Source organism: Geospiza fortis, unplaced genomic scaffold (genome assembly GCF_000277835.1).
Source record: "Geospiza fortis unplaced genomic scaffold, GeoFor_1.0 scaffold17, whole genome shotgun sequence".
Lineage (NCBI taxonomy): Eukaryota > Metazoa > Chordata > Aves > Passeriformes > Thraupidae > Geospiza > Geospiza fortis.
In genome coordinates this window covers 30,844-57,742 of record NW_005054438.1, presented here as the reverse complement: position 1 = coordinate 57,742, position 26,899 = coordinate 30,844, and positions in this window count along the sequence as shown.

Sequence of the window (26,899 nt, the reverse complement as noted above, 5' to 3'; positions counted from 1 at the left end):
TACTGCCCCTTGGGAGAAATAGAAGAGAGGCAGTTGCTAAAATTGCCAAACAAACCCAAAGTGTAATTGACTTTGTCAGCTGTGAAGAGAAGCGTGTTCTGAGACTGGACGCGTGCTCCTGCATGGATTAGGGAACAAGTACAAAAGATGGCATGGTTTCCCAAACTGAGAGGAAAGGGAGCTCTATAAAAAGCAGCCCAAGCCCAGCCACCAGGGTGAACTCTGGGCTTTGAGGGTAAGTCAGGTGAGGGGCAGCTGAGGCTCTCAGCTTGCAGCACCAGCAGCAATTGCACGTTAATGAAACATTTTGCTCGGTGTGCTGTGCTGGCTGTGTCAGGCTCTGCAGTTCCTGCTGCTTCCCAAAAGAACAGAGACACCTCCCTGGCATTGCCTTGGCACCAGCCAGGCTCCTGAGGGGCAGGAGCAAGGGTTGTCCAGGTGGCAGTCCAGGAGGATGCAGCTTTCCTAGTTCAGGGTATGTATGATCTTAGAAGGAAATAGAAAAGTCTGCTTTTTTACCGTCCTTTTTGCCTTTCCCTTCCTTTTTTTTTCCTCTTTAGTATGTGCAATATACATCTCCTCTGGAATCTGTCCCAAATGATGGTGTTTAGCCTTTTCGTGTCATGCCCACCTGCTATTTTTCAGACATTTCAGAAAATTACTGGTTTCACAATAGGATTGCAACATATGTCAGAGGGATGGGGACATTAGGACAAAATTGGAGAGGGAGGAAAATATAAATGCATCCAGAGCTGTTATTTCATGTTAATATGCAGATGTTTTTTATTGCATAAAGACGTGGGGAACCATGTGGAACTTGCTCGCCTCACTCCTTTTGTCCCAGTTCTATTCCCCAGTTTCTGCATTATGTTTGATTGTTGCATTTCCTTGTAACCAACAGCGTGTATTATCCTTGAGGCACCATCTGTTTGCTTTGTGCCTGTCTGAAACACCACCCTGGACGTGGCACACAGGGGCCCTGGATGCTCTGATGACACTCATTAATATCCTGATGGGTGGGGCAGTTCTGCACTTCCTTGGTGCTCCTGGGCTCAGAGCAGGAATAAACCCAGCTCCAGCCCAGGGAGCTCTTGAACTCTCTGCAGTCAATAGGAATTGGTGCTGCTTTGGGAATATAGGTGAAGATTGCAGCAAGGCATGTGTGTTGTTACAGAAGGTTTCTGTTTGGAGTATATTTGGAAAGAGGGTATTTTCTTTTGTGATGCAGTGTGAAGACACAATTCTTACTGCTCATTTTGGCTGAGTTAGAATCTGACCCAGCTGTCTGAGCTGCAGCCGAATTAGCTCCTGAGTCAGTTATAATCCACTTCTGAAGTGTGACAGGAGTCCCATTTTCCCTGACTCATTTTTAGCCCATTGTCAGTAATTCAACATGATCTTCAATAAAGATATGACAAACTCAATTTTTCACCATTACGGTTGCCTTTTTAAGCAATAACATTTTTCTCAGACTGTATTTTTCAGTTTGTTTTGCATAGTCCAAAACTCAAAGCCACAAAATCAACAACATTTAGGTCTTTTGAAATCCACACTTTGTGTGGTTGTGTATGTCAGCATCCTTTTCTACAATGCAGTAGAGCAGAGATGAAGCATATTCAAAATAAACCCAGAGATTTCTCTAATATTTAAAAAGGAAAAAAAATTATACATTTTAAACCACATATTTTGTCAATCAAAGCTGAATTCTGTTTGCTCCAAGCTTTCAATTTTCTTTCAAAAAACCCCCAGGTATGAATTTAAGCTGTAATAGGGACGAAGCATCATTGTAAATGCCTGTAGGAAAAAAAAAATAGGAGACCACTTGAGGGCAGCAAATGCTCAGCTTCTCCCTGACAATCTAGCAAAGTACCATGAGGAAGAGGAGACTGTACTTTTATTTTCCATTCATTTATCGTGTAATTTTTGACTTGTTTTACAAAGAGCATTGTTTCCAAATAATTGCACAGATAGAAAGATTTTTTTTTTATTATTGCTGAAAAAAGGGAAATTTTCTTCTCGGTTTTTATTTTTGCTTTAGAATTCAGCAAACTTATGAAGGTGCATGGAAGTTTTTTTGAAGGTGGAAGAGAAGAGATCCAGCAGTAGAAGCTCATTTTTACCAAATATTTCTTAGGAATTTCACATGCCATTTGTGCAAAGTCTTCACACTAGAAAATGCAGAAAAAACATATGAACTAGGAAAGAAAAAAATTCAGTATAAATGATAATGTAAGGTCATGTAACTTTCAGATACCTAAAGAATGAAGACAGTGTCAAAATACACATTTGGTATGTCAGATTAAATCTGCACAAGAACTTCTAACCTAGCATAAACTAAATTCTTACAAAACTTGATTTCACAACCTTATCTTTTTCTCAAAAATTGCTCAGTTTTAAAATGCAGCAAAATCATAAAATGCAATCCATCATCTGGAGCTAAATTTATGCCTTTGTGCTCCCTTAACAGTTTTAGAACTAAGATGCCAAGCAGAGATCTTTACCAATTAGGGTAACAAGCTGATCAGCCAGGAGGTTATTTGGGAACTCCATGGAGAAGCCCATGAGGTTTTTTTGTGATTCATGATGATGACAGAGAAGTGCAGGTTCCAGTTTAGTTTTTTACTTTCTTCCCAGTGCCATCTTTCCTCAGCTGACTCATTTTGCACCTTTTCTTGTACCACTTGCTGCCTGCTCTCTCTACAGACCTTTAGTCCTCATTGAAGGTTTCCATTCCTCTGCTCTGCAGTTTGAGCTGCTCCCCCTCATCCCTTCACTTCCTCATGCTCTCCCAAGCTCCTTTTCCATGTCAGCTGGAGCTCTCCTCCTCCTCCCCCTCGCTGAAGCACCAGGATGGGAGCAACCAGAGTGCATCAGAAATCACTTCCACCTCCTCTGCTTGGTGCTGCAGCACCCTCAGCTTGTTGGAATATGCCAGGGCAGGGATGTCCTGCTCAACCCCATCAGCTGTGACTGTCTGTGAGTATTTTGGGACCTCTGAGTCTTGTACAGCACAACCGGAGCAGATTTTCACAGAGGCTGCAAATATCAGCACTGTTTTCATCCACGTTTTTGCTAAACTTTAATTTCTGGTCAAAAGAACGGAGTTGCTGGAGAGTTCTAGTTTTATGGTGGTATTTATTTTAATGTTAGAGGAAAAAGTGAAGTCAATTTACCATTTTCAGAAACGAGTGAAAAGCATAAGCCAACTAAAAATATATCTGCATACCGAAATAAAATTCAAATTCAATGCTTAATGCAGTTCAGCACCATAATAGGCAATTTCAGTTCATGTGAACAAAGTTGATGAGGTTTAATTGAAGGCAAGTTATGTAATTGAAAATGTAAAAGGTGCCTTACCTGTAGATATTGTCATTGGTGTTACCTTTACTCCGTTTCTCTTTTCTGAGGTCATATTTTCCTGTGGATGCACAGGAATTTTGGAAGGGGATAAATGTCTGTATTTCACAGATGTAAACCCACCACTCAGAAACACTGTTGGTCAGAGTTTTCAAGATTTGGCACCGCTTTTGCATTTTTAAATGTTCAGCTTTTTTTAAATCCAATCTGTGAGAAAGAAGCTGTCTTTTCCACAGTGCCTTTTCATTGTCCTTCCCACTGAAAGTAAACTGGGGCTTGCAGACCACTCTTCTAAAAATCAGGGTTTATGTCTGTTTCAGATGAAGTCTGCAGAAACTGACCATTGCTGAAATGCTGCTTTTTTTACTCTATCTTGCACAGGAAATCTGTTTCAGAGCCAGAAATACAGATTGAATCTCAGGACTTCTACACCTTTGGTTCAGCAACAAGACCATCTGTCACTTCTAATTCCTGCTATGAAAAAGATGATCTAGTTATCTTTGATGGAATAGTTCTGAATTTGCAAGCTACAGTCTTCTCCTTTTCCTCAATTAGATTTTCCTCCCCTCCTACATGCTGGAATCTCTATTTGAAGGTTCAGCCTTGGATAAAGCTAAACCCCAAAAGAATGATGCCTTTTTAATCACTGGCTCCCCACTGCATATGATATCAACTTGCAAAACATGCTAGCTCCTCTCACCAAGGCAATCTTGACTTGCTTCCAAAGGGGAGAGAAAACAGGTGAATTCCTTGTCACTTTAGATTTCACTAAAGATATGCAGAAATTTTGCTCCATTTTAAGCTTGATATATGTTTTGGAAGGTAGAGGATTTATAAGGAAGGGCTGGATGTTTTTTTCAGGCATGTCTACATCTTAACCAGCATCTGCATATCATTCCAAGATTACTTTTAAATCTTCTGGATTTTCACTCAGCTTTGTTTGACTCTCAAAGGCAAAGAACTCCTTCTCATAGGACCATTAAATCATGATGAGGTTCTCTTTCACAATGAGGAAAAAATCCATTTTTTTTTCCTTTGGAGGAAACCATCCCCATCTTCATCTGGGTAAAGAGATGCTTCCTGAATCATAATGTGTTCAGTCTTTCACACATGTGTTTTCTTGGTGCAAACTACAGATAAAAAGCACATTATAAAATTACACACTTTTGTACTGTAGGTGAGGGATTGTCTCAGGCTGTTCCATCCAGCTATTGTTTTTTCCCACCTATGCACACATAAACACATTCCTGAAGTTCAAACTCAGCTGTGTTTCTGTACGCATGTCTCAGGGCATGTCTCTGCTGTTAAATTTTAATGAAAATAAGATTGAAATTTTAGGGATTAATGACCACTTGGCAAAAATTCAGCTTATATCTACTTTAGCTGCACCACTTCTTCCAACCTCCCTTCTCCAATGAATAACTGAAAAGGACCGAGGAACAGAAAGCTGTTTCTAGGATACAATGTGCAGCACTTCCTACTCTTGGCTCACTCTAACTTCAGCCTCTCAGCTCTGTCATTTCTTTCTGTCTATGAATTTAAAATAGCTTTTGCCACCAGATAGTGAAGTGGAAGCAATAGCATTTGTCCCAGCTGTGAGTGGGATCACCTTGCTGCTGTGGTAAAATCAAAGGGGCTGATCTTCACATGGATTTTACATTAAGGTAATTTCCACACCTTACTTGTCTTGCTGTTGGGGTAAAACCTTTCCTGCAGTGAGTTCAGAGGCTTTATGTATGTGTGTGAGAGCACATATGTCTCTGTGCAAGGCATGGCTTCTCTGCATTGGCATTCCAGCTGGCAGTTCCTGGAAAGCTGTCTGGAAAGCCACCCTGCAGCTCCAAAATCTTCTGCAAAAGGGAAATCATGAATGCTGCGGCCTCCCTCCTGCCACTCATACCTGTGCTGTCCTTTCTGTTCTCCAGCACGTGGGCAGAACAGAAAAGAGATGGTTGCTTTTTTTGTAATCCTTCTTTGAAGGGAGAACAAATTCTTTTTTTTTTTTTTTTTTGCCATTCCAGATGAGGGAAAGAAAAGTCTTTTGAACTGGGTGGCCCCAGGTTCATCTGGGTACAACCACTTTGGGTACATTGATCCATTGTAAACTCCTGGAACAGGAACAGGATGCAGGTATGGTGGACAATTATTGTCAAACAATTGCTGCTCTGTATCCAGCCAGTTTACAGCTTTCTGGTGTCCCTGAGATATAGGTGCTGGTTTCATGTTCTTGGCAGCCCTCCACACCCATAAGTCAAGGTCCCCCTTTCTGACCAGGAGCTGGCAGAAGGCTCACAGAGCAATGGAGAAAATCTTCCCTCAAACTGGAAAACTGAAGAGATTTTTTTGTCATTTAAGCTCTAGAGACAAACCTCCTCACCAGCATTTTCCCCTTGCAGTACATGATTACTCTGAGATTTAGGAAGCAAACAGTAATCATTAAGAGCAGTTTATTAAACAAAATAAATTTCTCCTTGTGCTGTTGACTAAAGAGTAGGCAATTTAACTGTTCCTAATTATGAGGTTATGCCTGGATTTTTCTAAACTGAAATGATAGTTTATATACACTTTTTGTTTTTAGGCACACAGTCACTTTTTGAGGTTTTGCCCAGATGAACTCTTTGATATCACAAGTACCACCATGTGCAAGAGATTGTAAATGGTGATGGAAGTGATTGAAAATGGTGTTGTAAATCTTGGTGCTGCTTCTAGCAAATCACAGAGCCTTGAATACGTGGCACAGACCCACAGTAATTTATACCTGCTCTGATGTTTAACAGAGAGCTGTTTTTTCTAAGCCAATTCAGTCAGATACACACATCCACTTTAGGCCCATGTTTGGGATGGTGAAATGAAATAGTTCCCATAGCTGTTCCTAGAAGTTAATTAGCTGTGACAGTGGGAAAGTGACCACCTCATGATTCTTGGATATTTATAACAAGGCTGTCACTTGCTAGGTTAGTCAGGTCATAGAGGAGATGAGAGTGTGAAGTCAGGTTTCTGTGGCACACAGAGCTGACCCTGCATCACTGCTCTTCCTTGCCATGGCTGGATGATGGCAGGAAGGACCTCTGGGTGCAGGATTTGTAACACGACCCCAGCTGTGATCCCCGTCTTTGGGAAACAGGGCTGTGCTGCAGAGCTCTGTAGGTGCATCTGCATTTCCTTCATCACATTCCTTCAGGGTCTGGCCTGGGATTAATGAAATGGAAATGTCTTTTCTGCTCCTGCTTTCCTGAGCTCAAGGTCAGACTTCCAGGGGCAGAGCAGAGCCGTGGCAGAGGATGGAGAAGTGTCACAGTGCCATCCCTCAGCTGCAGACTGCACCACCCCGCTGCTCATCTGCACCAAGTGCTGGTTGCTCAGTGGGGGACACAGAAGGAAATTTGGGGGTTTTTTGCCTCTACTTTATGTATTTTGCAACTGGAACTTCCACTGTCATGCCTCAGGACTTACTGTAGCTGTGCAGTTCCCTAATGCATGAGGAGATGTTTGTTTGACTCTCCAATTTTGCCATGTAATCAAGACTTAATGTGCTAAATGTGTTCTCTGTAAACTGGTATCAGCACAGCTGAGCATGACCTGAGCAGCTGGGAGTATTTCTGAAAGCATTTTTTGTGGTTTTCAGGATTAAAAGAGAAAAGGAGTTACATCAGCATGGGAAAAAACCCTCTCAAATTACATGTTTTGTGCAAATCAGAGGTATTTTATTGGTAATGATAGCCTAACCTGGAACAGATTATTCCAAAGATCTTTCTCATTTAGAGTACCATTTATAAATGTTGTCACTGCTCAGAAAAAGACATATCTCACACTAAGAAAACTATGAGTTACCATCAGGACAAGGAGAAAGCATAGAAGTTCATTTTTGTCTGTCTGTCATTATGGTCCTTCAGTTTTAGCAGGAAAAAACTTTCATAGAACTTCAGCATGATTTGCAGAGTGTCATTTCTCATTTCTCTGTTAAAATTTCCTGCCCATAAATAGTGTGCCAAATGTTGTAGTGGGTTTGTCATCTGCCCAATATTCTTCAGAGAAAGCAGCTGACTGTTGGCTTCCCTAATTATTTCTTCTTCTAATATTGTTTCCTCAGAGCTAGCTTGAAGGGGGAACAAACCCCAACTATATATGCATATATATAATCAAGTCAAACCAGACATTTCTGTCAAAAAAAAAGAAAAAAAAGGTAAAGCTTTGGAACAAACAATAAGTTTCATGCAAATGTCTCTCTCTTAAAACTGGCAAGATTTCAATAAGCATTTTCTGAGAAGTATTTCATTTTATTTTACTGAAAGGTGGGACATATTGCTTTTTGCACTGCTATGAACCCCCACTGGAGAGCCAAGCTGGGAAACTGCCAAACCTCTCATACCTGCAGTGACAATGGGGAGCCATATCAACACACACAAACCCATATTTAACTAAACTGTTCAATTGAATTCTAATCTCCAGCTAATCGCTAAGGTTGAGAAAAAAAAATCTCCCTATTCATGTTTTATTTCTAAAAAATACCTTTATGAGGTAATACAAGGGCATGAATGGATGAGAGACTCAAGCACAATACACTGTCTACAAAGCTAAATGAGCTAGGGGGGTCACATTCTATTAAATATCTCACCCATGAAACTCACAGTTAAAAAGAAACTTTAAATGGAGTTTGGAAAGTCACTGAAAGGCCTTTTTGGGGGGTTCCCAGGGTAGAAGGTGATACAGAGGTTTGTTTTTGTTTTGCTTCACTCCCAGTCTCCATAACCACACAAATCAATGGGATTACAACAGAAATACCAATGGACACCAATGTATGTGTGATTGGGCACATTTTGTGTTCAAAACAGAGCTGCAGCCTCCTGAACAGGGCATGACTGTGTCTTGTAGGGCACAGGGAGACCTTTCACCCTGCCTGCTGCAGGGCTCCGTGCAGGAGAAAACAAGTCAGCCCTGAGCCTGGGGTTCAGGCTGGACATCTCTGGTGTGACTGGCACTATCCAACTTAAATTCTGCTCAGTATTCTTTAGTGGGAGAGATCACAAAAGAAAAGAGGTGCTCCTTGACTTATTTGAGGGCATATTTGAAATTTGTAATGGGGGAAATGTGGGGGGAAATGTGGGGTTAAAACACGCTGTCCTTAAGTCAGGACTGTAACACAGCCTCTCATCACTCTTTGCAAAGTAATGGGTGCCCTCCCCTGGTTTTACCAGAGCAGAACTGATGTTCCTGGGGAAAGCCATGTCTGGAGAAGGTATCTACCTGTTACAGAGCCAAAATATGATTTCACACGAGGATGCTGTGGAGCAATTGTAAAGAACGAGGCATTTGGGTACAGCTGGTTCTCAAGCACAGCTGCTTAAGTCTCTTGTTCTCCAGAAACCTGTTTGCAAAACAGGAAGGTCTCCCCTGGACCACCCCCTCACAGTTTCAGGTGCTTACGCTCAGAGTCTGAGTTTCCATCTTTTTTGGAGACCCTGGAGGCCAGTGTGGTCTGTGCTAATGGTTGGCTGGGGAATCCCATGAAACCCTGGATGGGTAGGATTGACTCCTCGTTGCTGATTTCAAGAAATTCCTTGCAAGCAGCTCATTCTTCTGGCTGTCCTCCCTGCACAGCAAGGCTGGGCGTATCCTTGATTTAACCTGGCAGTGAGAAGCACTGGCACTCACTTTTAACTGAAAGGGCTCTCCCTGACCCAGGTTTTATGCTTGTGTGGAAACCCTGGCAGCAAAAATAATTTTCCAGCGTCTTCCCATTTGTCCTGTTACTTTCCTGTGTCTCCAAATCTCACCTTCCTCGGTGTGAATTGGCCAATGTGACCTTCTTGGCAAATGCTTGTTGAAGTTTAGAGCCAACCAAGTGTTGTGGGGGGGCTATCAAATGTCTCCAAGGTAAGGCATGCATAAAACATGAGCACAGAGTTGTAAATAACTCGGCTCCTCTTCATTTATTTTAAAATAATGACGGTTGTTTAACTGGCTTAAAAGGGTTACTCTTTCACCCCTAGCTTGTTCTGAGCACCGTGGGAAAATGACACGAGCCCTGTTTAGTTTAAGGGATGTAGTCATGCAAAACCTTTGCTGTAGCTTCTGGAGGAAGCTGGAGTGTTTCAAGAAATAATGAAGGTGTGAATCATCACAATTCGGAGTTGTCTGATAAGAAAATCTTTTAATCTCTTGTAGCAGTGCAAGGGCTCCGATTGCTGCAATTCTCTTTTATAAATTGTGCAATAAAATATGGAATAAATCATTGCAAATGAATCCAGGATTATCAGCAGTCTTTTCCTTTGATATCAGTATTTCTGACCGGTGTTCTTTAAAGGCTTTTACTTGTTAGTTTAGTTTTAGGAGACAAATAAAGTAATTAGTGCTCTTTCTTTTTTTCCCCATTTTATGGTCTGTTCTTGGCACACTTAGAAAACATTTGAGCTTGAACAGTTAATTTTCAGTTGTGCCTGTTAGCAGGAATTGTTTCCATTTTTCAAAAACAATGTAAGAAAACAACCAGGATGAGATACTGGTTTCATTAAAAGTGTGTGCAACGGATGAGGTGTTTTGTTGCTTCTGTGCTATTTCCTTTTTCTTTAATTTTAATATATTTTAAGTATTCAAAATGGACTAAAAAATATTCAGTTTTTTATGTGTGTGTTTAGTCAACAAAACCCTCAGGAGTTCCATTTTGAAAAATATTGTCATTGTTTCTGGAATTTGGCTGCACACGTTCTGTGTGTTTTTACAGGACAAAATCTCTGGTCTTTTACCAAGGTTTTATGTTTTTATTTATACAAAAACCACACAATGCCGCAGGATGCCAAGAAAGTGAACAGCTTGGTAAGATTTAGGCTTTTTGGGAGTCCTTTCAAGATCAAGAAAGATATACAATCAAGTAAATAGCTCAAATTCGAAACCTCAGAACACAGATTTGATATGTGACTCTTCTCACAATATACAATATGACTCTGATTTAGCTTTATCACTTCACTGATCACTTCCTAGGCAGCCCATTGGCTAGAGAGAAAATCAAACATTATTCACTGCTACTTTGACTGTGGATGGTAAACATGTATTTATAATATAAGGCAAGGTCCTGCTGTAAAAGACTGGAATAGTGGAGCTAGAGGGGAAGAATGAGCTGCAGCCATAAAAAAGTAAAGCCTGAAGTGTTTGAGTTGGAATCTGTTGTGATTTATTCTCCAGCTCCTTGCTCAGGTTGCTGTGTGTCCCCTCAGCCTGCCCTGGGTGGGAGCTACAGGCAAGGGGCAGCTCTGCTGGGTGTCCATGAGCATCCTCCACACCCTCTGGTTTCTAAAGGCTGAAAGAAGTTGGAAAAGCACATTTGGAAACAGCATGTCCGCTTACCTTTTGGAATTTTTTTGGTTTCCTTTATTGCTGGAATGCCTTTTACTAATATTTGATGAGTGTGTGAAAAAAAAATGTGAGAAAATTGCATCAATAGCACGATTGCTCATGGTGCTTTAATTATTTGCTCCATTAGCTTCACGCAGGAAGTTATTAGGTAAAATACCTTTGTGTGCAGATTAGAGATGTGTGACAAACTCTGGCTAATTGTCTGGTTGTGCAGCCCAGATGAGGGTCAGGCTGCCTGGCCTCTGTCACCTCCTTCCCCTCATACAGCTGTTTACAGCCAGCAATCACCTTGGGAAACAGCACACAGCTCAACCTCTGCTTGTGTGTCAGTCACGAGCGACTTCTTCCTACAAATAATTTCCAAAATTATTTGTTGGAAGAAGTTTCTCATGGCATAGGCTTAGGAAACTGCTTTGGATGCTGGAGGGAGGAAGCCAAGCGACTGTGAGCTGCAGGGAGTGAGTGAATAGCTGAGGATGAGTAGTGGAAGGGGAAAGGCCATCTCTGCCAGGCATGGTTTTATCTCCTGGGGCTCATAGGTGTGGTGACTGCCAGTAAAATGTCCCTGGGAGGGCAAGAGAGTCCTGAAAATGAGCTGAGACCCCCTTGCAGCTGAATAAGGGGATCTCAGTAGGTGGTGGATGTGCATTTGTAGAAGAGGACAGACCGAGGAAAATACAAGAAGTAACTGAATCACAGCATTTACCTGGTTTATGTGCAGGCCATGGGCTGAACAGGAGGACTTGAACAGCCTGAGCTCTTCTCAGAGGTCCTGAAGTGTTGAGGTGATGAAGGATCTGTGAGGAGGAGGAGGGAGTTCCTCTGTGCAGCTCTGTCTTGTGGTGAGGGCCAGCTGGCCCTTCCTGGAGCTCTGTGATGCTGCAGTGAGGTCACCTTGCTGTCCTCCTGCTCTCAGTACATTTGTGGGCTCATGGTGTGGCATTCACATTCTCTGAACAGAGACATAATTGTCTCTCTCAGGTTTTTCCTGGAGAAGTACAGAGACCAAAACAATTCTTATCTCATTTGCTGCTCCTGTGTTCTGGAACACGTGGAATGTGTTGGAAGATTGTTTACCTGAAGGAATTTTCTTGATTGGATTCTGGTGTGAGTGTTTTGTTTTCTTGACCAATCTGCAAACTCTGTCCTGACTGTCAGGAGATTTTGAGTGCTTGTGCAGTTTCAGTTTAGAAGTAGTGTAATATAGAATAGAATAATATAGTAATTAATTAGCCTTCTGATATCATGGAGTCCTCCTCATCATTTCTCCCTGCTTTGGGGGTCCTGAATTATCTGATAAATTATATATGGATGCCTGAGCATGTGTGATCACACTCTGTCTACAATGGGCTTTAAATGCCATCTGATTCAGATACAATCTCATGCAGCAGTTGGGACTGTGTGTGAATTGCTTGATTTCTCCTTGGGTTTCTTTAAACCTAAGGCAATGGCACAGCAATCTAGAGATAACCTGGTGTAGAAAAATAATAGAGATGCTTCTGTTGTTCCCTTGCCATTTTCACTTCCTTTCTTTTTCTTCGAAACCCTGTTTATTTCCCTGTAGGGCTATGAAATAACAGGAAGCAAGAACACCCCAGCTAGGCAACATCTCTTCTGCAGAACTACAGGAGACTACATCCTGTGAAAAGGTTAATGAGGAACTGAGACTTTTTTTGGTCAGGATGAAGAGAATTATTCACTTCCTGGTGCACTAGAAGCATTCGTGAAACCTTTTAGGAAATGGCATAATGTATTTTTAGTGCAAAATTAGGCTAGAAAGAAGTTGCAAAAAGCTGTACCATCAGCCCTGGATTTGATGCATCTGACATTCAGCAGCTGCAGGTTTTCTTGCTTCCTTTCTTCATCGAAAATAGATGCACAGGACTTTAGAAAAAATATCATTTTTTTTCTCATATCCTCATCAGATTGTCCCTAGAAAATACACACTAGCCAGTGTGTGTGAGCCAAGCTGGTGCTGGACACTGATCCTGCTGGACTCCAGGCAGAGTGCACAGCTCAACCCTCACTTTCCACCTTTGAGAGGACTTTTGTGGCTCAGTGCCCATTGCCATTTCCCTGCCTTCCTCTCCTGGCCCATGGAAGCTGCTTCTGGGGCTGCTAATATGCGCACTCAGAGATTTTTTTTTTTTTCAATCTCTACATTTTAATTACACGTCCTCCTTTTCAAAAGGCTGGATGTTTTGAGATAATGAAATCTTTCCACAGGTCATGCTGCTTTCTCTTCCTCTGGATTCCTCTATTAACAGAAAGCTACCGGTTTCCAGAAGGAAATTGTCTTGATTTCTTTATAGCCTCAATCTGTTCTCACCAAAGCCACTGGCAAACCTTCTGTTTATTTTTCAGGGATACAAAAACTAAGCCAAGTGCCATCAGGCAGAGATCAGCACATTTACTGAACCACGAGCAAGGCCTGGGGAGCCTAGTTAAGTAATTCATTACAGCTTCTTTGAAATTCCTCACTAAATAGGTTTGAGGTGGTTTTTTGCCAGAAATGCTAGCTTGCTGAGGTGGAAACATTTTGTGGCAAGGTACCAATTTCTGTTATCCAGAAAGTTATTTTTGGGTCTCAGGTGAAATTTTATGGGGAGAAAAGGAGGCAGAGAAGGTCTTTTTATCTGTAATACTGTGCTGAACAAATGTAGCTACTGCGGTTTCTGGGCTAGAATTGCTTGCGATTGTCTGAACGCATCTGGGTTGATGGGCTTAGCCCTTGATTTCAGGTGTCTAAATTGAAACAGGATTGAAAGGTGTGATGGTTGTCACAAGGGTTCTTGGGTGAAGGAAGAGACGAGATCCTTGACTCCATTATCAGAAGGCTTGATTTATTATTTTATGATATATACTTACTACATTATATCTATACTAAAAAGAAAAAGCAGGAGAGTTCCAGAAGCTTGCTAAGCTAAGAAAGAAAAGTAAGGAATGATAACAACCCCCCCTCTCTCGGACTGTGTCCGAGCAAGCTCAGTTCTGGATTGGCCATTATTTCTAAACATCCAAGATGGGCCAATCCAGACAGACCTGTTGCATTCCGCAGCAGCAGATAACAATTGTTTACATCTTGTTGCTGAACTTCTCAGCTTCAGCAGGGAAAATTCTGAGAGACGATTTTTCATAAAAGAAATGTCTGCGACAGAAAGGGGGCTGGACTGGATGATCTCGAAAAACCAACCAAGCCAAACCATCCTGTGACTCAATGAAGTCTCTGTGTTTGTGATATGCAATTGCTAAATACTCCTATTTATATCTGGTTATGAAAAATGGCGTTGGAATTGAGAGAGCCATCAACCTGAGGGAAGTAGAAACATCATTTAAGCCCTGTATTTTCATAAGGATTTGAATTCCATGTCATAAGGAAGTGTGACATTCCCTGTCAAGGCCACAGTGTTAATTCAATGCTCAGAAGGCACTTAGAGACATCATAGAAGATATTGTCAAGAAATATCAGCAAAACCTGTTTCTAGTTTAAGAAATCACTAGAAACCTGGAAAGTGTGTTGAATTAAATTCACACCATCTTTACTTTGTCCTTACACCTTTATTCTGGCTGTGTGGTCGCTGTCCAAGACAGAACTCTGGGCTAATGAATACTTTGTTCAATCTGGGGAGCTTTATGCTTTTTTAAAGAAATTTTGCATGAAGGCAACAGAAAAAAAATCGTTCCTGCCTCCTGCAGCTGTGCCTGCTCTCTGCAATTAGTACTGTGTGTCTGTAGCTGCACTGGCTCTTGCAGCTGAGGTCTTCCACGAGGCTCTGGAGGTGTCAGTGAAGGAAAAATGATAATAGAGTCATGAGGAGTGCTGAGGCTGGAACAAGAGCAAACACCCATCAGCATTCCACTGGTTTTGATCCATCACTGACAGTAAACCAAAGTCAGGGATCCACATTAATAAAGGCATTCAAATGCCTAAAGCTCACCAAAATCTCTGTGAGTAAAGTGTCTGAATATTTTTACAACGTGGGTCCTAACAAAGTTAATAAATAATGTTTGTCTTAAATCAGAGTGTTGATTTGACTGATTCAGGCTTTATGTGAATACAGGAAAATTATAGTTATTCTCAAATAGTTTAAAGTATGGTTACCTTGCATTTGAAACACCACTATCAGCTTACCTCACTGTTGTGTTGCATTGTGTTGATATCATAGGCAGTACACAAGCAAAAAAAAAAAGAACTAATGATGAATGCTTGCACTCCAACAAAAAACAGATCAAGATTTGCTTTGTATGTTGATTACCGTTTTATTTATAACCAGGACATAGTCTAAATATTAATAATAAGTGATCTATTTTGCCCAAAAGTGTAAATATGAAGTTCCAGGGTTTTTGCTTAGATGCTGGGTCCCCATCTGTTGTATCCATGGTGATAGCAAGACTTTTGTTCTGATTCCTTTTCAAATCAGTGTTGTGATTCTTAGTGATTTTGAAACTGCTTTCCAGCAACTCTGAAAATTAATGGTTAATCAAACAATCTCAGCTTTGGCTCAGTTATCTATGTGCATGCCCCCATTATTAAGTAGCAATCTACCTCCAGCAGCAAAACCTTTCATTGTGGTTTCAGTTCTTGTGTTGTGTCTGTAGGGATAGGATAATGTATTTGAAGAAAATCTGATGAAATTGCTTTCTACATCCTTTATTGGGAAATATAAAGGTCAAGCTCTTTCTTTGTAGGGATTACTGGGTCCGTACAACCTCAGTAGTAGGAGTGAGCAATAGGAATGAGGGAGTGGGGTGATAAATCAGAGGAACACTTGCTTCAGTAGATATCTCTCGTACAGCAATTTGCTCTTGGAAAGATAGTTGGGGCTTGTCTATCATCAGATATTTTCTGGAAATTTTTGGGTAAAAAACGCCAGACATAAAGATGTGGCTATAGGGAGAAGAGAGATTATAAAGGAAGAATGTCCCCATGCTCATGTTACAGAGGAAAGGAGTGAGGAAGGCAGGAGGTACAGCAGGGTGTGTAGAGGAAATACCTTGGAAAGCAAGCGAGAAATATTCTCGATTTTGACAGTTGTGGAATGGGAAAACTTTGGTTGTCCACCCCACATGAGGGATGACATGGAGCATTATGCCAATGGGACCAGCAAGAACCTGGGTTAGCCCAGAGTGTAGGACATGCCAGTGGGGAAAATCAGTGTGTGACTGCTACAGCTCCTTCTCTTCTAGCTGGAGACTTTTCCCCAAGCTTGGAATCAAATTAATACACGTCTGATAGGAAACTTGAAAATCTTCCTGGTATTCATCAGGAACTGCAGGTTTCCAGAAACTGTGTATTGCTGTGCTCAGGCTGAAAAAAATGAAGAAGTACTCCAGAGATTTGCTGTGCTGTAATTTGCCCTTGAACAACAATGAAGCTTAAAAAAGGTTTAACAAATATTCACACTTCTCAAATACTTCTCTGGGGTTCTGGCCTCCCACTTGGCTTTGTACACTGAAGATGAGGCGGAGAAGCCTGCACTGTGATTAATCCCCCTGGCAAGGTCACCTGGATAAAATGTTCTTGGCTGGAAAAACCCAGTGAAGGGTCAGCAGTGATGCTACATATGTGGTTTGTTATTAACATGCATTAGCAGTGATTGAAAGGTAACCTGAAGTCTTGTTTCTGTGACTGTGCAGGGCTTTTATAGCTCCAAATAAACAACTGAAGGTTTTTTCTGTTTCCTCCTCAAGTGAATGTGCAAAACATTTGGCTCTGGCCATTCCTCACGCTTGCCATGACAGAGCTCCTCCCTGAGCCAGTGACGACAGAATGTGGTCCATTTATTAAATGGGGATTTGCAAACTCAAACACATTCACAAATCAAGTTCAGTCAGGGGATTCCTCACATTCCTGCCCTGAATGGTCTCCAGACTCCATGAAAAATACAACTGGTCTGCACTCCATATGATCATGTTTTTTTAATTTTGCTCAGGGGGATGTCAAATGATAATCACTGTCAGCCAGTTTCACAAATGACTAGAAGTTATCCTCAAAGTCAGTGCTATCAGGATGGAAGGTTTCTAGTATATCTTGTGCTACTTCTGACTTACAATAAGATGCAAAAATACCTATCTTTTTTACAAACAATTTGACTGATGGAAGAGATGCTTTTAAAATTTGACACTTCAGTTGGTGGAGTTGCAAGATGTTCTGAAGGACACAATCAGAGTTCAAAATGAACTTGGTCAGACAGACAGATGAATAGAGAACCTGTCAGAGAGATGAATAGGTGAAAAAGCAAAAGGATGTTCAATGTACCAGCTGTGACATTTAGGAGGGAGAGTACAAATGCCAGGTGGGTTCTGTCTGCTAAGCAAGAGTAAGGAAGAGGAAGGTTTAGAGATGAGAGTGGAACAACATTCTTTTCGTCAGCAGCATGGTATTGCAAAAAAATGGGAATTTCACCCTAGGCTGAAGTTGAATTTTAAATAGTTTGGTAGTCTTAAAAGTTCTTTACCAGTACTTCTGTGATAAATGCCTCATTTAGGTCTGATGGCCATTTATCCTCTGTGTAGATGCTCCATTTATTTTTGCAAAGCCAACTCATTCATTACAGCTAGCTCTTAGTAAAATGAAGCATTCAACTGGGAAGTTTGGCTGATGGCAGTCAGCCTAAAGACATCTCCAATTTTGTGTTGAATTAATTGATACAGGCCCAGTGTAAAAGCTCTTAAAGTCCATGCAGTGTGGGGTGCCTTCTCTCCTTGGACGTGCTTTGTGAGAGAGAATTTTTCTGTGAAGAGGCAAGGTGCTGCAGAGGACATCCCAGGGAGTCTTCCTGGGGCTCCCATTGTCTGGAGGAGTCTAAGGAAATCCACCCAGGCTAAGGTAACATTTGGTGGCTTCATCCATTCATATGACTTGGCTGACGTGGATTGATGATGAGCACATGATTCCTATATTAAATTAATCTGAATTCTGCATTTTATTAAAAGCAGTGGGGACCAAGCTAAAAATGATCTTGCACACAGACTCTGATTTTCTCTTTTCTTAAAGCAAAAGAAATACAGAAATACAGACACCTTCCTTAGTTTCCCCATGCTTTCTTTATCTCTACATAGCTATTTAGCCAATACACACTTAAACAGAAAGAGCTTCTTACCTGTCTGTCATGTATTACACAAATTTGACAATAGTTTAGTTATCCATCTTAGCTGCTAAGATCTTGATTTAAAGCTTTACAGCAAAAGGAAATTTCAGGTGGTTTTCAGTGCAGGCAGAACAGACTGTATGATAGAAGAGTGGAGTGAGTTTTAACTGAGCACTCTGGGGTCCCTCTCAACACTACCCTCTTCCTTCAGGAGTTTCACAAAATTCTTTTACATATAACCTATTAATATTTATTTCTGACTCATGAAAGAAGAGCTGGGCTAGATGACAGCCTTGAAGTGAGTGGCCTTTAATTTCTATGACCTCTTCATTTCTTGCATAATGCTGTATGACTTCAAACTGCTTGTAGGTAAGTGCACCCTAAAAAATGTTTCCTTTGCCTCCCTGAGGGCACCATCAAAATGAAGCAAAGCAAGGAGAAGCAGGATAGCTGAATGGGGTTCTCAAAATGTAAAAGATACTACATCTTGTCTGTCTGCAGATCCCCTTTGTGCTGCAGCCTCTGCTCACTGCTTAGTTTGCAGAGATAAGTTGGTCTTATCTGGAAATATCTCTGTACTTGTAACTTCTAAGCAGAGCAGATGCACACACCTCCTCATACTACAGTATGTAACCAGAGTAACCTGTGAGGTTGGACTATCTGGTCTCATAAACCAGACTGTGTCATCAACAGTCTGCTTTTTGAAGTTTCTGCATGGGTTAACTGTAGAGTGCCATCTCCCTCTGAAGATAAGATCACAGACTGGACCTTCTCCGCAGTGGTAGCCAAATGTGCCTGGCAATGTTTTTCTATTTTTTTCCCTCTCTGTCTCCCATGCAAACACATACACAGCTAAACAAAACACAAGAAAACAGGTGGAAATAATTGGGATAAACCAATGTAATAAAAAATCTGTATCAACAGCCTCAGCCTCTGCAAAGATTTAAAAGCATTTCTGACTGTCTTGGCTGACTAACCCCCATCGCTCTAAATCAAACACCAAAATTCTGGTGTTTGTACCTGAATAACCAAGATGATGCCTCCCAGAGAGCCTTTTGCTCTTGGTTTTCCTGCCAGTAGTGCCCAAGTTACAGACCTAGAGCACTGCTGTTTCAAGCTCTTGCCTGAAGTCAGAAACAGAATGTAATGCACAGTCCCCAGGGAAGGTCAGAGGCAGCAGTGGCAGCTCTTGAGATGTGTTGGGTCCGTGGGCACAGATGTTGTGCTGTCACCAAGGCTGTGCCATGGGGGGCTATGGGGTGAAACCCACACCCAGTTCTGGGGCAAGGAGCTGAGGTGAGGCCAACACCCCTTGCCTGTCCTTGAGCCCCATCTCACAGTGGAACAGCAAACCCTCCAGGAGCTGTTCTCATTTCCTATCTCCAAGCCATTCACAGGGTTTCCCAGATTTGCCAAGGTATAAGAGTTGTGTCTTGGGCCTTTCTTCCTTGCAAGAGAAGCGTGAGATTTTCTTTAGAGGAAATGAAGGCTTCTCTCCACAGTGCGTATCTGTTTGGAACAGTCAAGCTCTGTCTTTTGGATTGATCTTCCCAAGATTAATCAAAGCTGAAAGATTCCTGGCCAATTAATTCTTGAACACTTTATTATTATACTCATCTGAGCTAAAATAGCTATGGAAAATTCTCTTGATATTTTGGATAAATTGCTAATACTTTTTCCTCATACTCTGGGATAAGCACGCCTTATCCCTAGAACCAAGATTTCTCATATTTTCCCTAAATGAAAGCTTAATATTTATTGAAATCTTCTGTTGATTAAAAGCTCTGAATAGTGTATCCAGAAGACTAATCAATATTTTAAATGCACTCAGACATATTAGCTGCTTACTGTTACATAGAGAAATAATGAACTTCCTATATGAGAAGGTAAAATTCATGAATAATTCATAGATGCATTAATTTATTCAGTTTTGCCTTTTGAATTGATTTGGCAATTATTCTTGTACTGCACATCATTTACAAATGCTTAGATATAAATATTTACAGTTGCAAATTTGCGGTCAAATCATTTCTGTTCTCTGATTGAATGGCTTCTGTAGCACACCAAGCAGTGCAAATTGTGAATTTTACTGTTAAATATACAGCTCAGTGGAATGTGGGTGCTGGAACGATCAAGTAAAGTGGATACACACTGACTGCAAATATGGCCAAACTAATGTATTTTAAATAGAAATAAATATTTGCAGGCAAGTATTCTTCATTTCTTATTGCAATAGGAGCAAGGGAAAGACCTCATGTGTTGTGCTGCCCCAGACAACAGACTAATGTCCTTTGGCACTGATATTTTTATTGTTTATTCAGTTCTTCTCACTTTTTCCTTTGTTTTCATTCTTTTTCCCCCTGCTGATTGTGTTTTACGTCTTTCAAGGATGACTGCAAAATTCAGGAAAATGAGAAGTCCCTCTAAAGGAGGATGACTTAACCCCACAGTGAAGCTATGGAAAGAGAGGATCCAGAAGCTGAACATTATGGATTTCTGAAGAAAATGATGGTCTGAGTGGAAGGGTTAATTCACAGTGGCTTATTTCAGCCAAAGGAGACTTGCCTCCTAAACTCCCCTGTATTTATTGGAGAAGGAGAGACTTCTCTAGAGGATGATTCAGAACAGGAGCCTAGTTTGAAATGCTCTGAATCATGTTGCTAGTCTGCTTATTTTGAACGCTGCGGTTTATCTTCCCTCCATTTCCTACTTGTTGCCCTGATTGATGAGTAAGGATTTATGCAGAATGAATGAATTTCACCTTTTATGAATAAAGCACACCATTGTGAGTATTTAGAGAACTTGATTTGAGACTAAAGAACAAGTGAAAGCATTAAGAAGTATTATTTTATGTATTTCTCTCTCTGAACAGTTAGAAGAACCTTTAAAAATTCCAGCTTTAAGCATTTAAGTCATTTAATACAAAGCAATAATTCAAAGTAACTTCATGTGATTTTTTGTTTTCTTGAAGCACTCCAGAAAATTGTTTTTCCAAAGTTCTTTCACTTTGAAATGCCTGCACAGAAGCACTTGAGGCTGAAAGTAAAGCAAATCCATTTGCAGATAGCACGTTCAGAAAAGAACAAAACCTGTGAAATTAGGAACAGTTTGTTCTGAAGAAATAAAGATGAAGGCATTAGCATTCAAAGCAATCCTAAAGCAAAAGTGGGTATTTTGATGACAATGCATTTGAGAAAAGAGAGTGGTTGCTCAGTTGGTCTTAACGCCAGACCAGTGGTAGCCTGGTAGGGATGCCAGGGATGCTCAAGGGAAATTTGTCACTGTGTGTAGCTCATGAGAGAGCATGAAACCACATTCAAACTGTTTGTGACTGCTCCCCTCCTGGCATGAAGTGCTTGTGCTCAGAGGAGAGCTTCACCATCACAGCACACCAAACTGCTGGAGCTCCTGCTCTTGGGGAAGCAGCATCACGGGGCTGCTGGAGCACCTCACATCTGAGTGAGTTCTGGGTCAACATTCTGAGCTGCAGCTGATGCCCAGGAAGGAAACTGCTGACCAGCAGCCTCCTCAGGGCCTGCTGTAAGTGCTGCCCACTGCCTTGCTCTCCTTGGTGGACTCTCTAAGTCTTTTTCTTTGTGGCACTGGGGATGCACGGGGCTGTGAATGGCGTCCTTCTGGCACTCAGCATCTCAGGACAACCACAGCTGATGCCTCTGAGCTGAAACTGGGTCACTTCACAGGTGCTTCTACAGGTGGCCTCCAGTAGGAAACCCAGGATTTCCAGCTGCCAAGAGCTGTTCTGCAGGGACCTCCTGTCTCAGGCAGCCACTGGTGGTCCCTCTTGTGACACTGATTCCCTGCTGACATCCGCTGCTCTTTCCCTGTGCCTTTGTCACCCCTGTGCTTGCTGAGGGCTTAGGAAGAACTTCAAGCATCCCCCAAAAATGATTTATCATTAAAAGACTGTTTTAAATATGATTTCCATTATGGACAAGGTCCATATGGGGATCTGTGCAGTTCAGAAATGCTGTAGGAGGGGAGTGATGAGTGAGCTCCTTAGGGCTCTGCCAGGTGCCTGTAGCGTGTGTGTGCTCCACTTGAGTCACAAACATGAATTGAGAAGTGGGGAGGCCACAGGGCCATTGCACAGAGGTGAGAAACTCTGTGTTGCTGAATTCAGTGATGGTGTAAAGGATGCTTGAAGCTGGCTTCCTGCTCGTGATGTGGTACATTGTGGAGCAGCGTGCCTGTGGTTAACTCTTCCTGTCATGGGTGAACAGACAGAAATGATATTTGCTTTTTTGTGCAGTGTTGAAACACTCCTGCAGTCTCTTCACATTTTCATGTGAAAAGCAGGAACAAAATTCTGCCGTCACTAAAATGAGTTGTCAGAACAACTGCATGTATGAGTTTAATTTCAATTAATATTTAATAACTATCTAGCTTTTCTTGGGATAATGATTTCACAAGAAGAGAAAGATCAGAGCAGACCTCCTGCTATTGCAGCACAGATACAGCAGGAACTGCAGAATTGCAGGGTCAATACAGCAGAATGAGATCCTGCCATCTGTACTCATTGTGGGACTCCACTCCTTGAGAGTCTGCACTTGGGTCAGTAGGACTGTGTAGAGGAAAGGACACACTCAGTGTTTATTGAGGATCAGAGTTTGACCCTAACTGCAAAATACTCCTTCCCTTGCAAAGAATAAACCAGGCATGGCTTAAGGCAATCCTTGCTGTCTGCTGCCTTTTGTGAGAGGGGTGAGATGTCTCCTCACAGATCTTGCATGTTTAGAGTATGTGCTGTCCAGCCCTTTCCACAGTCACATAAATTCCTCACTCAGCCGTGTCATGGAGATATTATTTTATATAAAGCAGACTTTAATACAGCCATTTCTACAACATGTTTGGAACAGCAAACACTTCTGTATGGCAAACAATGCTAGAAACACTCAACCATCAAACAGTAGCTCTATGGTTTTGACATCAATGTCAAAAGTAATATTTCTACTCTCAGCAGGTTAGCAGATATAGGTGGTTGTGGTCCACAGAGAAGAATAGGTGCTGATTTGTTTCCTCACAGTTGTATTGGCTCTGCAGTGCTAAAAATCTTGTTAGTTCTTGTCCTTGGCATCGTCAGATGCATTACTTTGAATTTTGAGAGTTAGAAGAGCCATTAGGTACAAAGGAGGGAACAAGAAGACCCACAGCATATGTTCAGTCTGCAGGCGAACAGCACTGCCTGTGCTAACCCCGATCCATGTGCATAAAGATGGTCTGGGAAGTTAATTATGACAGGCAAAAAAAAAAAAAAAAAAGCGAAAGGCCTGTAGGAATTTGCTCCAAATGACAGCAAATGCAGTTGGCAGGATGACTGAAACTCAGTCCCTGAAGAATCCCTCCAGGATATGTAGCTTCCCTGACACAAAGTGAGTGAGCTTATTAGCTGGATTTGATGATAGATTCATTTGCTACCCATAACCAGACTAACATGTGTAATTCTTCCTCTTTCTAATTTTTTTTCTGCCATTGGATAGGGGCCAGCTACATAGATCAATTTGTTTATTTGTGGTGGGTTTTTTTTCTGATGATGGATGAACCAACTGATAGTGCCATCACTGCCTTGTGATCCCAAGGATAAATTCATGGGCTGTTAGCAAAAGCACTGCCTGACACCTGTCACCTCCACTGAACAGGCACTGCTCCTTTCTCCCCAACTCTCAGGATGGCTGGAGGCACCTTTTCCTTTAATGCTTTATTTTTCACTGAGCTGCACCGTGTGGTTAATTTTCCTTCCTACTTTGCAGCTTCTCATCACCAGCCTGCTCCATTACGTAGGTTTATTCCACTTTCAGATATCACAGCTCGCCAAGTGCGAGGCACATGGAGCAGCAGCAGCACAGATTTCAGAGGATCTGGCTAATTTCTCTCCTGGCTGGCATTAAGGAGCAAATAACTGAGGGTTTGTACCTGTTCATTGGAAAGTAATCCCCAAAGGTTTGTGAAGACAGAGGAAAGATGGTTTTCAAGCACGGCCCACCAGATGCCAACAGGGGGAGTTTCAGTTCTGCCTCAGATTTAGGCCTCTGACAGTTTCCTCACCTTTGCTGATATTGATCATGAGGGATAAAAGTTATTTATTTTCCCACATTTCAATAATATTTCTTAACGCCTCTTTCCTTTAAAGAAACACTTCCGCAACTCTTCTATAGATTGAAAATGAAGGCACAGTTCATATCTCTTGTTGAAACCCTTTTAAAAAGAGACCAGTGTTGGAATGGTTCTACACTTTGCTTTGCTGGAAGGGAAGAAAGCTAATTTGCCTCTGGGACAAATCAAAACCAGATTTTAGAAAGCAATCTCCATTTCTCTCTCCTCCCTAAAAACCCTGATGATGAGGCACAGTTAACTTCTCTTTGCATTGACTAAGATTTGAGTGATAAGATTTTAGAAAACCAAAAATCTGCCTCTGGCCTACCAGTTTAAACAAATTAATTCATAGCCAGATAGAAAACAAATATAAAAAAATACACCTCTTTAATATATTTGTTTGTTTAAGGGGGCAATAAATGGAAGGACTTCCATTGTGAGGAGGCAGAAAAACATCTTGTGAAAATGAAGCTCAGTCCTTAGAGTGGGGGTGTAAACCATGCTCATGTACAAATGAATGGAGGAAGGTTTTTTGAAGAGACATTTTGTCTCTTTATAAACAGGATGGATTATGTCTGTGCAATGCTGCAGTCTGTTCTGCCAGGTCCCAATGAACTGCAATTTCTTCTCTTTTCACAAAATTTCTCTTTTCTTATTTGAAAAATTGTTTTGGAAATTGGCTTCAAAGAAGGACTGTGTATTTTTTGTAACAGAAGCATGATATTTCCAGTTGCTACTGAAGAGGGTATCTTCTGTATAATGAGCCTCTAGGGTTCACTCAAGTTGCATTTCAATCATTTTTGCAGCCATCCAGACCAGACTTCAGCTGCTGAATCTGCTTCATTTCTGGGTGTGAAAACATGTACAGATTAAATCCAAAGCTCTTCAGGAGAAAGCTGAAATGTCCTGAGTCATCCAGTGAGAGTTAACACTAGTCTTTTTTCAGAGACTTATTACCTCTGGCTCTGAGCTTCAAAACTACAGCTCCTTTCAACTACGATGTCTCAGCTGAGAGGGTCCAGAGCTGTGATCTTGTCAATAGAGGACAGGATGGAAGAAATTGCCCTTTGGCAGAGTTGGGCAAATCCTGGAAAATGGACTTTTTCCTATTCTGTGGAAAGAGCATTTTTAAGGGATTAAGTATTCTTCATTTTCCACTTGGCATATGAAATTTGAATTCACAAGCTTTGTATTTTTCTTCATACCCATCCATGGGAGGGCCATGCTCTGTGTAATATCCAAAAACATATAAGTAAGGATGTCTGTGTATATATGTATGTATGTATGTGTGTATATATTTATATATATACATATAAACTGTAATTGCCTATTTCAGAAATCCAAATTAAAATTCATATCTACAGCAGTGATATTCATCATTTCACTCAGTCCAGTTTTGCAGTCAGTTGAAAACCTTTTTAATTAGTAGCTATCAGCAATCCTGTGAGTGGGTTGCTGAGTAGAGAAAGTTAATGCTGTATCTGAGGAGGAGGGGAGATAACTTACTGTAGGAATTAGGACATTTTTCTTGATTTGATGAAATTATGTTGGAGAGAAATTCACTGTGTCTTGATATTGACGTAATTGCATTGCATGTGCTGAAACATCCCTCTGTAATGAGCTGATCCAAAGGGCAAGGATGGCCTGGTGAGGTTTGCCGAGATGCTCTGTCTATTCCCATGCCAGCAGACCAGCCAGGAGGGGTGAATGATTCCAGGGGTATTAGGAGGAATGCCAAGATCAGTCAGGGCTGGCAGGTTTCATTAGGACAGTTGCAATATTGTGGTAATACATCTGTCTGGGCATGGCTCTTGAGTCAGAAATGGAGAGTAAAAGTAATTCCCAAGGATACTGAAGTAGGTCACTCCATCCCTGACTGTGACCCAAATTTCTCCCCTGAGAATGAAGCCTCATTTCACACCCCAGCCAAGCAGTGTGAAGACAGGGCTGGAAATCATTCCAGTTCTCCTGTGTGTGAACTTCTGCTTGGAGCCCAGACTGGTTGTTGGGGCCACTGGCAGAGAGTGAAAGAGAGGGAAGGCATGTGGATGTAAGGAGGGTGTTCAGATCAAGAACTGAGAGAGGCTGTGTCACAGGATTAAGGCAGCTATGCAAGCTTACACAGGTATTTCCACTTGCGCTGTCCTCACACCTTCTCTGAGGCGAGGTTTTTGTCCTGGACACAAGGGCTGTTTGTACATTGCCATGCACCACACACACACAGCCCCTGGCCACGTCTGCTTGTGTGGACATGCCAGTTTGCACTGTGCCAGGTGCATCAGGACAGAGAAGGAGCTGTGGGGCAGCAAACACTGACTGGGATGGCTGTGGGAGCAGGGCCTGCAGGGCCCAGCCGGGGGCCATGCTGGGGACCAGGCCTGCATCTCCTCTGTGCCCTGCTGGGCTCTGAGGCAGCTGGGCTGAGCCCTGCTGAGCTCTTTGGGTTCCAGCACTGAGGATCCCAAGGCTACATTCTGTAACTGTGGGATCTGATCTGTGTTTGGGAAGCGTACAAAATGTTGCTTGGGAAACATGCAAAATGGCCGCAGCAGGATGTGGGGAACATCTTTCTGTGTCTTTGGCCAAGAAGACAAAACTGCTGCTGTCACAACACCGTGTGAAGCACCAAGGGTCACAATGGTGTTTTAAACATGATAACCCAGTCAGTGGGGAGGTAGGTGGTGCGTGCACCACGTGCACAGCTGGTTTTGCAAACCACAAAATCAGAAAGAGTAAGTAAGGAAGCATCAGTTGACTAGTAGAGTAAAGATAGACATTTGATGGAAGTACATTAAAATTGTTTAATGCTAAATGAAATAGCAATAAAAAATGCCTTATATCTCTATCTATAACTTCCATGTAGGCTTACATGGACAGTAAATAAAACAGTGTGCTTTTATGGATTAAGGCCAAGATGCTGTCAAGGATCACATATCTTTTAGTCAAAAGTGATATAGGATCATGCTGTCTCTAAAGAGAAAAGGGACAAC